Here is a 12,229-nt window from a genome sequence, read left to right as displayed (position 1 = left end):
TGGCGCCTAAACAACTGCTTCATGGTTTCAATGCGAAGTTGTAGTGAACTGATGGGTTTCGCGAATAATGCGTGCCTCGCCACAACGACAGTCGGTAGACTTAGTTGCGTAAGGGCTGTGCCATGACGTCGATAAAGGCAACTGAGGGTCACTGTGAAACGTTTTCTCGCTTGCAATTGATAGGCTCTCGATATTAACCACGAAATTGCTCTTTCAGGTGATTGCTGTTATGGTATTCGTGAAGTATGTACATACTATAAGTGACGCGCCGTCGTGTTAACAGCCATGAGCAATGCGTTGTCTGGGTACCTGTTTCAGAGAACGGTGAAAGTATTAGCAAACGTTTTCATGCGAACTGCGCGCCTAGCTCTTCCTTTTACGCATGAATAAAGTAGCCATATTTGACTGGAACAACTCACCATAGTAATAAGAATCATCATAGAAGATTCGCTGTGCAGTTTCCTTCTAACACGAATTTATAATATTGACATCAAATACCAATACCAAGATGTTTCTTTCTTGTAATATGCAATGTCTCTCATACCTAAGCACTGAGATAATGTTAAGTGTTTTGCGGAGCATCATACAGAACTTGGTGTATTAAAATTGCAGAGATTCTTTTTACGCAAAGGTTATGGACAGACACTGCGCATATACACATTGCAAAACCAGTAGACCCCTTCAATGCTACATAGCTTGCGATATCCACGACGCAAATTTTCACGACTCGCCGTTTTTGCGAAGAAACTGCCGTTCAGGCATGACAGTAAAAAGAAGCCGAAATATCCTTCAATAAGTACAGCTCGAGGTACCAATACCCCAAGCATGCACGAAGGGAACGAGGGCGCAGTAGCCGAGCGAGCGCCGTCCTGGCCGTGACGTCACTCTTAGAGGGCGCTACTCTTACTTCTCGCATAGGGTGCCTCGATGCCAGTGGACGGCGGCGCTGGGCATCGAGGCACCCTATTCTCGCAACCACGACCAGTCGTGAGCGCAGCGCATGGATGGAGTAAATGGAGAAAGAAAGCTTCTCGTTCGTCTATGGCGCCGCGTAATGCGCTGCTGCTAGGCGCCCGGTTGAGAACATGCGTGCAATCATGGATGGACGCAGTGCCATATTTCAGCCGCGTGACGAATTATCTTATCTTACCAGTCATCATTTTACCAAATCGCCATTGAAGAATCAGCAAGTCAAGAATGCGCTTGCACCGCGCTGAAAGCATTAATTACGTATTTAGGTACACTGTAAAAAATTTCCGTAATTTTACAGCAAAAACCTACGTAAAATTTACGTAGACCATTCTGTTTTATGAAAAACGGCGGGATTCTACGTAAAAAAGACGGACGTGAGCTCCGTTTATGAAAAACGGCGGGATTCTACGTAAAAAAGACGGACGTGAGCTCCGTTTTTGAAATACGGAGAGCCGTCCGTAATTTAATGAGGAGGGCAAATGAACATGTTACTAGTGAAAAATGAACACGCAAAGAATATAACGAAAAGACACTGTCTACTCTCACTGCCAGTTACATATATCACCATAGATAACGCTGTTTGAACATTATTCGCGTGCGAGCATAGTAAACACACAAAAAGAAGCAGGTAGGGTTTGAGCGGTGGCGCTGCTTACCACCCCTTCGTCGCGCCTACACGCTGGGTTGGATTCCTCCAGCACAAACAACTGTACGAGTACTCGCTCATGGCGGACGGTGGAGGTGGTGTTCCTGTCGCATTTGTGATTTCACACTAAATAGGAAGGAATCGGCGCTGGATTGTTACACAAGTAAGTGATTTAAGTGTCCTTTTTTCGTTGTTGGTGCACGTCGCGCGTGCGAAATGCTCCGCGATGGCCGGTGATGGGCTCAATTGTGTTGTGTGAGCACGCTCTTTAACGAGATTCCTTGGCCATGAGGATTGACAAAGCGACATTGCGAGTCTGTGATAAAGAAGTGTTTCATTTGTTGTGTTGAATGCATACTCACTACAACTGAGACGTGTAGGCAATATTAGTGGCGTTGACGCCTCTAGTCGCTCCTTTGTCGTCTAATGTGGCTGCTGGTTTACGGACGTTAGCATTCCAGTTAGTACTGTGTTGTGCTGTGTGCTCGGCGTTCCAAAATTAATTGAAGGCGTTGTACCCGTTAGTATCTCTCTTGACGCGGTGCAACGTTATGTTACCAATATTCGGTGACGCATTGCATCACAGTGAAATTTTTAGCCATTATTATAAGCTTCGGACGCAGTGCCTTGGCTGGGCGTGCATAGTCGCAGTGTTCACGCCCGGGATTGGAAGATTGCTCATGTATGAAGACCTCATTGAGCATGTTCGATGTGCATGCCCCTTCACTACAATCAAATGACGGTGGAGCGTGCTTACTGCCATAACCTTGTGCCACCTGCAGTAGTAGGGAACACGGGTGTCACACGGTGCCCTTTCGTTTGTAGTAGAGCCCGAGCAATCGTGCACGATCGCAATTGAAAGTTGTCCGCGTGATACTCGTTAAGAGTCATTGCAAAGGAAACGGATTATTTTCTACCTGGCAATCTGTATTCGTTTTTTTTTTTGACAGCTACCAGGCTGACGATTAACGTTCTGACGCAGTACGTCAGCATATCACGTACTCTGGGAGGGAGGATTGCCGCTTAAGTTCTGCCCATATGCGGCCGTAATTGTAAAACAAATGCATGCGAAAAGTAATTTTGAACTTAACCTTGACATAGAATAGTGGTGGCCAAACGTGCATTACGGACATTCCAAAGTTATATATATTCCTAACAAGTGTAAAAACAAACCAAACTATATGTCAACACTGATGTTGAAGGGAGGTTCACACTTACTGTCTCGAGTTGCATAGACTAATTTTCAGCTTACACGCATCACTGCAATAATTCTAAAATGCGTGCATGTGTTGTAAGTTATGCAGGGCAGAATTTTTGTCAGCTCATTTTTCTAATAGAAAGTGCTTCATAAAGTTGTTTTTTTGCAAAAAGTTAAACGAGGCCATTAGCACTTTATAAAATACTGTGAGCTATCTCACAGCAATAACAGTAACTCAGTGACGAGCTTATATGCAATAGTGTAATTGTATATAAAATGTTTGTGCTTTGCTTTGGATGACCGGTCAGAAAGTAACTGATATCAGTATTTCAATTGCAGCTATTGCACCAGTGAAGGATGTCTGTGTGCCGCCTTGCATTCAGTTTCTCAGTCATGGGGGCCTGCTTGCAACACCAGTGGCAAAGCAGTCTTGCATTGTGCTATTTGTTCTGGTAAGCTGTGCCATTCTATCGTATATCAGTCATGCATATGCAGTCCTAATGGACATTGACTGCAAATGTTGGTTGAATGACAATGCCTATACAAGTATAATAATTGTTGCAGATGCATCCAAAAGATAAATGATGTTTTGTTCTTCCTGGGGCAACCAATTGGTTCAGCATGAGGACGTCGACTTGAAAGTGGGATTGTTTCATACTTGTCTCGGTTGCACATGAGTTGTGTTCAAAAAACGGTGATAGCACCAGATTTCGGGATATGAGGCAACAGATAAAACATGCACCAATAAAAATTCTTCGTTTAGTTTGCCTCTATGAGTATGCAAAAACACCTGCATACTGACCTCTAACACTGTCTTGCATGGGCTCCATGGTAACTAAGTGTAGCCACAGTTAAGCTCACTGTTAGCCACTGCTCAGCTTACTATAATAGGTGAAGATGCCTCGACGGATTTGCGTGTGACATTGGAAGGTATCATAACAAGGTAAAATATAGCTTCAGCACACAGCTGTGTCACGTGGTCAGATGACCAAAATATATGAATATTTTGAAGGGAATGAACAGCACTACTGCCAGAATGAAGTGAAGGTGTAGGGCACAGCAACACATTCCCTTTATCCTGTCTATGGCACCATTCAGTTCCTATACATGCACCAACCAGCCCAGTTCAGAACGCTCTAGCAGTTCATCTGAAATACCTTAATTTGTCTAGAAGATTAAGTGTATACACACTAGCATATGTGGGGGCTATTCTGCGAGTTTTGTATGTTTTGAACATGTGCCATGAGGATTCTTCATTGCTCAAAACTTGATATACAACTGCACAAAGCAGCATCAATAGCTACGTTGCTTCCCCATCTTGTGTCGAGGGTCTGTGCGTGTTTTCTAAGATAGTCCTTGTGTCGTCGTCCTGTTTGTCCTACATAATTGCTGCTGCAGGGCAGTAGGATGTTGTAAACAGCACCAACTGCACTTCCTATGATCTCCAGCATATACTTCTTGATGCAAACTTCTCGTCTTGACCTGGTCCGGTTGACATTTTCGTACCTGACCAGTTTGTTGGCCCTGAAAATAAAAAGGTAGTTCCAACTCTCCCTAGCAATTTGCTTTAATTGACAGCTTCCTTTGTGTACCTATTGTATAGCAGTGATAGGCCTTGGCTTCCTTGAAGTACTAGAACTGAAAACTTCACCTATGTTCAGCTCCGTTAAATGCTTCTTGGCAACGCATGGCGAAAGGCAGTGCGAACACACTGTTAAAAGCAACCATACTTGGGTCTTGAAGCTCCCCTCCACTTCGTGGTAGTGCCCTTGTGTTCCTGTAGCAACAACACGCTAATAGGAAAGGCCAAGACACGTTTGAGTGTGGGGCATAGATCCAGCACGATGCTCACCACAGAAAACCTTCAAGCCAGATATTGGAGCTTGCCTTCCAGCAGTTTTACTTGCATGAATTCACCTGGCACTGTGGAGGAGACATTAAAAAATGGCTGAACTTCTTGAGTAGCCTTGCTTGGCAACTTCTCACAGACAAAAACACTGTCAGGTAACCGTAGAACACTAGCTATTGTGGGCACCAGTGTAGTAAAGTTATTTTGCTTCATTGGCAACTTTCTCCTCTATATTAGGTGAAGTAAGGCTACTAAATGTGTAGAGTGATTTTCTTCCTGTCTTCTCTGCAGTGCTAGATGAGTTCACGTACGGGGAAAAACTACCACTAGACAGTGATCTTCCATTTCTGGACCGCAGGGTTTTCTTTGGTTAGTGTTATGTATGCTGGAGCTATGCCCAATGTTTGGAGGAGGGTATTCTGCCTTCCGCATCGGCACACTCTTTCGCTGTGAAGCTTATCACAGGAACACCAAAAGGCGTCCTCAAGAAATCGAGGCATCACCAAGTGGAGGAGAGCTTCTGAACCCATGTCTAACATTTCCTTAAAGTGTGGTGGCCACTGTTATATCATATTCACAAGGTCAGTCATAGTGTCAAAGAGACTGTTGGGAAAGCTGGAACTTTCCTTTTATTTTTCACGTCGAGCAATCTGGGTACATTGTGCGAAAAGGGTGACTCGGACCGAGCCTTGACGCAAAGTGTAGCAAAAAGCAGAACAGCAGTTCAACTGTGCGGTTGTTGTTTACATTATCCCGCTATCCAGCAGCTGCAACTACGCAGGACAACAAGCCTAGTATATATATGTTTGTCTGTAAACAAAATTCTTTGCCTGCATTCATGTTGTCTAGCCTTCTCCCGTCTTTTCGTGCTGTCCCCAAGTAATCGCATAGGTACACTCTTACATAACTTGCAATGATAAGATTCATGCTTGGGAATATAATCGGAAACTGTGCCATATGGATGACATAATTCATTACACGTGGTGTTAAAGTGGCTGTGCAGTCTGGGTAGGGGCTTCAAATCTGCTTGTTATAGCAATTCATAAGTTGCTTCCAAAACTTGAGATACAAAGATTCAAGCTATGTCTGTGAAAACAGTGCATCATGTTACAAGGAACTGTTAGAACACTCATGGGAAATAGCTCGGTATTGCGAGAGGTTGTAGAAACTTGCTTCAACTTGCTTTCTACAGCATTTTATAAAGATGCTTTTTTAACTCCCACATCTGTCGTGTTGTCTCATCACAAAACTGTAAACAAATATGAGTATTATGCCTTGAGTTTCAGTAAAGATTACATGAATATGATTAATCCTTTCCGACGCTATGCACACAATTCAATACACCATGATAGTGCATTAATAGCAATGGCATTGATTAAAGTAAGGATATTTAAAATGTGTCCCGTACATCTTCAAACTCTTCTAATTGAAATAGTGCTGCATGTTAGAATTACACAGGCAAATTGTTTTAGTAAAGGAAGTATGAAGGTAGATGGTTGGGTACTTTGCTTGGTGTATGTAATTGTATGTATGTCACTTCTTTCATCGTTTTTCACAGTGTGTTGCACCAGTCATAATTTTCGAATGGCTGGATAGGTGCTATTCCAGCCTGGTAGACATGAAATAGTTGATGTTTGCAAATCTGATGTACTTGCACTGAGTTTTTGCATGGAGTGCACATTCCATAAACTTGACAAACTCACTAAAGAACTGAAAACTCCTAATCTATTGTACTTCTGTAAGCATTTTATGAATATGAAGATGTAAGAAATGCGGTGAATCTAAGTTTTCAATCAACACAACTAATTGGCATGTGAAAGGGTTAAGGAAAGAGGCTCCTTGAAACAATTTCTCGAAACATCGCAACATACCACCTGAGGGTCTCCAACCTTAACCTCTTACTACTGTTTTGCAAATCACAATATTGACTGAATGCAATATTTTTCTCACCAGTCTTTCATGTAATGTAAAGAAAGTTAACACGCCTAGTCTTACATGAAGATAAATTCGAAATCATTTATTTATAGCACTCACTTAGCAGCAGTTCTGAACTTTTCTTTATCAGTATAGTACTTGTGATTCACCTTTGTATTGCTGAGTACAGGTAGAGATATGGTTAGTTGTTTACTAGAAAGGATCCCGAATTTTCCACCTTCTGATTGTAGCTTAGACCGTCACTTGTACTTCACAAGGAGTGGACTGTGGTAGCTAGGAAATATAGTTTTCCTGAGAATTTCCATGCATGCAATTTTGATTCTGTCTGCTAGCATGTTTGTATTACAGCATGAATTTCATAGATTATAGGCTCCATGAAGGTACATTCTGTCGTTGAATGTCTATGAGATGGTTAAGCAGGTTGACTGTATCTAGTTACAACTCCTCATGTCCTGTGGCAGTTACGTTTGTGTGGTTTGGTGCTGTCAGTGTAAGCTTAACATTTCTTTCCTTCTCCCAGGAAGGACACAAGCATTGAGGAGCCATTTGACCTGCCACTACACTGATACGGTATTTGGTAGGTTCTATTACAGGTTTTCTTTCGTGTAGTACCTGCTATAATTCTGTATAACGTGTTCAGACCTTTAGTCAGCAGGCTGTTTGACAACAGGTGTTTACAAATGAATAACTAAGAAGATTTGCAAGGTCATTAGTGATGCAATCGTTGCACACTGCTGCATTTTTCTGCAAATTAATTGATGAGCCATCCAGCAAGTGCTGCTCTCCTGCCTTAATGCACAAACCTTCAAATACTGTTAACCCTATATCATAAGTGTACAGCAAATGGAGATGACTGTTCACAGCGACAAGTTCATAATGTTTACTTACATGCAAAAGGGAGTCAAACGTCAGGTACACATTTGAAGTTTTCCAAAACAAGATCATCATCATAGTGCATAAATGAACAAGTAACTTAGCGCAATAAAAATACACAGGCACAAGAAAGGGAGACAAAGACAAGCGCTTGGTGACTCAGAAGTGTGTGACATATATGTTCCAACCAATTATTATTTTCTAAATTTTCTTCTACTGATCCAGGATTCCTGTGACTACTTGCCTTAGGTAACATACTCTGTTGCCTTCTTGCCCTAGAAAACATAACTAGTGCCTCCTTGCAGCCCTTTAAACTGGCAACATCTTCACCACCGACCGTAGAGCATGTCCAGATAAATTCAACTAGACATGCCGGTGACCACTTAATTTTGGCGAACAAATTTTATTTTGTGCCCGAGCCTGACGACAATGAAATCAATGATATCTTCTATTTTGTTGTAGCGCAAGCTGAACGACAAGGACAACAGAAAGGCAACTTTGATGCACAGCCAGCGTTAACGTTCAACAGCAGATTCGTTTCCAGTTCTTATCACTATATATACCCTGAAAACGTCATACAACAGGTGTAAAAGCTCGGTAAAGATGAACTAAAAAAAAACGGGAACCACACGCATGCAGTTTTTTAGCCACATAGATTGACAGACATGTAGACGTTTAACGCGAACAAAGATCGCATCATCTTCCACCTGCTTCTACTCATGATAACTGTTTTTTTTTATCTAAGTTTGTGCTTGCATCTTTGGCAATGAAGGGCAAGAAAACCATCAGCAGCCAGGTATTTACTTTGTTATTGTGTTCTCGGAGCCTGTCATTTATACATCTACCAGTTTGACCAATGTAGGACCGTCCACACTCAAAGGAATGTCATATAAAACACACGTGATGCAATCAATGAATATGTTTTTATGTTCATTTTCGCATGCAGTATTCGCAATTCTTTCTGGCTTTGTCTTCCTACACAGGCTCTCCAATTTATTAGGAGCTGAAAAAACTATGTTGATATCAGACCTTCCAGAAATCTTTATTCTGTGGGAGAAACTATGTATGTAGGGGATGACAGCAACCTTTCTTTTCTTTATGTCGGTGTTTGTACCATTCACTTGCTCGGAACCTTTTTTCACTTGGCTCGGGTAACCAGCGCCGCTTAAACGTGAGACTTGCCATCTGAAGCTATTGTGCATTAGGTGCCGGCATGGCTTCTTAAGCGCTTCACTGAAACACACCTTCATGATTCCCCCTCTTCAAGTTTTGTATGCACGGAATGAAATGGTAAAAGTGGCTTACTTGCCCTAGGTTCTTAACCCCAGCAGGTTTTGTTATCGGTGAGCACAAAATTAATGTGAAGGAATCCAAACTTCCCGTCACATGGCTATCCTGCACCTAATGCACGATTGCTTCGAACGGCAAGTCTCACGTTTAAGCGGCTTTGTTTACCCGAGCCACGTGCTCATGTCAGTCGCAGCAGGACTGCTTAAAAAAGCACAGCAAAAAGGTTCTGAGCAGGTATATAGCACAAGTACCGATATAAAGAAAAAGATTGCTGCCATGCCCTACATACATAGTTTCTCCCACAGATTAAAGATTGCTGGAAGGAGTGACATCAATGTTGTTTTTTCGACGCCTACTAAATTAATGAGCCTGTGTGGGAAGTCAAGGCCAGAAAGAATTTTGGATACTGCATGCGAGAAGGAACATAAAAGCAAATTCATTGATTATATCGCGTGTGTTGTATACCGCATTCCTCTTGGGTGTGGAGGGTCCTACATTGGCCAAACTGTTAGATGTATAAATGACAGGCTATGAGAACACAATAACAAATTAAATACCCTGGCTGCTGACGGTTTTCTTGCCCTTCATTGCCAAAGATAAGTGCAAACCTAGATTCAAAAAAGCAGTCATCATGAATAGAAGCAGGTGCAAGATAATGCGCTGAACTATAGACACTAGAAACATATCAACATTTGGTGACGCATGCATCAGTAAGCCTTCAATTTCATTATCCTCGAAAGAGCTTGATTATCTTTGTTCGCGTTAAACGTGTACATGTGTCAATCTGTGTGGCTAAAAAAACTGCATGCGTGTGGTTCCTGGTTTTCTTTAGTTCATGTTTACCGTGCCTTCACACGTGTTGTATGACGTTTTGAGGGTATATATAGTGACGAGAACTGGAAATAAATCTGATGTGGTAAGTTAACACTGTGTGCATGTCAAATGTGCCTTTCTGTTGTACCTGTTGTTCAGCCTTGCGCTGCAATAAAATAAAAGATGCCATACAAACAAGCCCCTATAGCTACCCTCATTGTTAGTTTCGCAAGAAAAAGAATTGTCTTTGAAAATAAAATATAGAAGCACCTGTTCAGTCGGAAGCATTTTTTTCTGGATTCTGCCAAATCCGTATTTTGATTCATCCCAAAGAAAAAGTGTTGTGGCTATGGCTCTAAGGATATTTTGGCACAGACTGCAGGCAAATAGCATGAATTGCAACCAATTATCATGGAGTATCCCTGCTACGATATAAAGTAAAACTTTGAAAACACATCATTGCACATGTTTTAAGTTCAGTGTGTTTTTCTCTGCATCTATTAACAGCACGGAATTTGGCCATCCTGTTGCCATTGAAGTCGCAGACATTTGGGCAAATAGCTCTGCCCTCGTTGACTCTCAAAATCCACGAGAAGCGCTCATATTTGGACATTGCTTTAGTTTGAGCTTTACTTTAAAATTTCTTTAGGAGAGGCGGAATTCCCAAATTAAGCATGTCACCCAAGTAATGCTGTCTGGAACGACATGTTGCATTATTTGTTTGGTTCTGGGGTTGCCAGTCAAGGAATGGACAGAATAAACGGTACTGCCTGTAGCTGCCACATATGGGGTCCATGTGTACTTGTTGCAGGTTCATTTACGTCGCGAAAGTGCTACAGGTTACTTCGAAAAGCACAGACTGACAAAACGGCAAATTTTGGGGGGAACACAGCGACTTATGTGGATTGACCTTGGGTGGTGTGTCTATAATTATAACTTTTTAAAGGGGTGGAGATAGTATGTTGACGCACTGACGACCATAACTTTCAATTATCATTGCTTAAGTAAAAAGTATATTGCACATTGATACTTTCATGACAAAAACCAACCAAATCTGAAAGAGGCTGAAAGGCACACATGTTGTATTGCAAGGCATGCTTTCTTCATATTGTTGCTAATTTATAAGCTGGTCATCTGGACAGTACCTCTGGCTTGGTTGTTTTGCATCGGAATTGTACAACATGAGTGGTTTGAGCTCGTTTTAAGAGTGCTTCATTGTTTTGGGAAAACAGTGGAATCTGCAAGGTTTTCTTTAGAGCAGTGAAAGTTGAAAGCCATGGTCCGCAGTATGGTGGGGGTCGTGGTAGCTCTACCTACATGAAGAAAATGTAATCTCTGACTGTCAATGTGCACGTGAGAGTTTTGCCTGTTCCAAGTGAGCCATCAAATAACTTGGGTAGATTTCATCTGAAGTTTTTCATGTTATAAGGCTAGGAACATATACCAACAAGGCAGAGTGTGACATTTTTTTTAGAGCACTGGTAGTTACATTTGTGACTTGGAAATCATTTATTGTTGATGTATCTGACTAAAAATGGTGATGATGGTGGTACAGTAAACCTTGTTACAAGAGGCATCCAAGGGACTCGGAAAACATGTCTCTTGTAACCAAGGTCTCTTGTAACCAAAATTCTAAAAACACTGAGGAGTCGGACTAGACCACTTTTTTATACATTAGCACCAAAGTGTGTTTAAACTCATCTTTGATGCGAACAGAGCTCTCATGGAAACATGGCTATGGCTCCGGAGTTTGATTACTGGCATACAAAGCGACCAGCACCGTATACGCTGTGACAGAAATCTAACTCAATGGTACTCTGTCACAGAGTCGGTGTGGGAGCGCGATGATTATAGAAGCATAATGGCAGAAAATTCAGTGAAATTGGTAGTCTCAACCATGTGAGGAATGACAGCCGGCTGCGGAACGAAACAAAATAGAGCCAAGGGAGTGAAAATTGCAGCGCATACCGGTTAGTACGACGTTAGCCGCATTACGTGAGCGTGTCTGGGATGTGTCTCTTATAAATAGTGAAGAATTTGCTCTAGGGACATAAAAAAAGTTGTCCTTAGTAACCGAGTGTCTCCTGTAACCATGTCTCTTGTATGCAATGTTGTTAACATGGCGAACATAGGAAAACCAACCAAACCATTTTGAAATGTCTCTGATAACCGAGTGTCTCTTGTAACGAGATTTTACTACTAATAAAGAGTCTTAATCGATTGTTTTTTTTCCTTTTCAGGCAAAGGCAGGAGGCATCTGCAAGCAACCAATCATTCCGATTCTCAACCAATCCTTCTAGTCAGCCCATTTCTAGTGTCTTATCTTGCAAGTTTTTTTCAGTAAAGCACAATAAACACGCAGTTTTGTTCACGATTCAGGTGGCTTGTTGCTTTTTGGGCACGAATTTGTATGTATGCTTTGTACACATCATGTACAGAACTCAAATGCAACATGGCAACACTGACACGAAGATGAAGCGGTGTAGAAGACAGTTACACAAGGAGGAAACGTGCACACACAGCATTTTCAGTGTGGTGTATGTCCACTTATGTGCATTGATTTCTGCTCCATTTCAAGCTATACCTGATGTGAGTTAGCCATGTTGTAATGTACAACTTGGTATAACTTATTTCAATGAAACAAACAATTTTC

At 41.9% G+C, this 12,229-nt stretch overlaps 1 long non-coding RNA gene across 1 annotated transcript; it reads left to right on the top strand.

The window, feature by feature from the left end:
* The first annotated feature begins 1,696 nt into the window (after positions 1 to 1,696).
* LOC125941779 (uncharacterized) lies at positions 1,697 to 11,935 on the top strand. Its single transcript, XR_007464599.1, has 4 exons — positions 1,697 to 1,781; positions 3,156 to 3,268; positions 7,121 to 7,177; positions 11,817 to 11,935. It is a non-coding gene; the product is annotated as an uncharacterized LOC125941779 (long non-coding RNA).
* Positions 11,936 to 12,229: the final 294 nt, after the last annotated feature.

The sequence above is a fragment of the Dermacentor silvarum genome, unplaced genomic scaffold (assembly GCF_013339745.2).
Source record: "Dermacentor silvarum isolate Dsil-2018 unplaced genomic scaffold, BIME_Dsil_1.4 Seq280, whole genome shotgun sequence".
Classification (NCBI taxonomy): domain Eukaryota; kingdom Metazoa; phylum Arthropoda; class Arachnida; order Ixodida; family Ixodidae; genus Dermacentor; species Dermacentor silvarum.
This window is presented reverse-complemented; position numbering and strand designations above follow the sequence as displayed.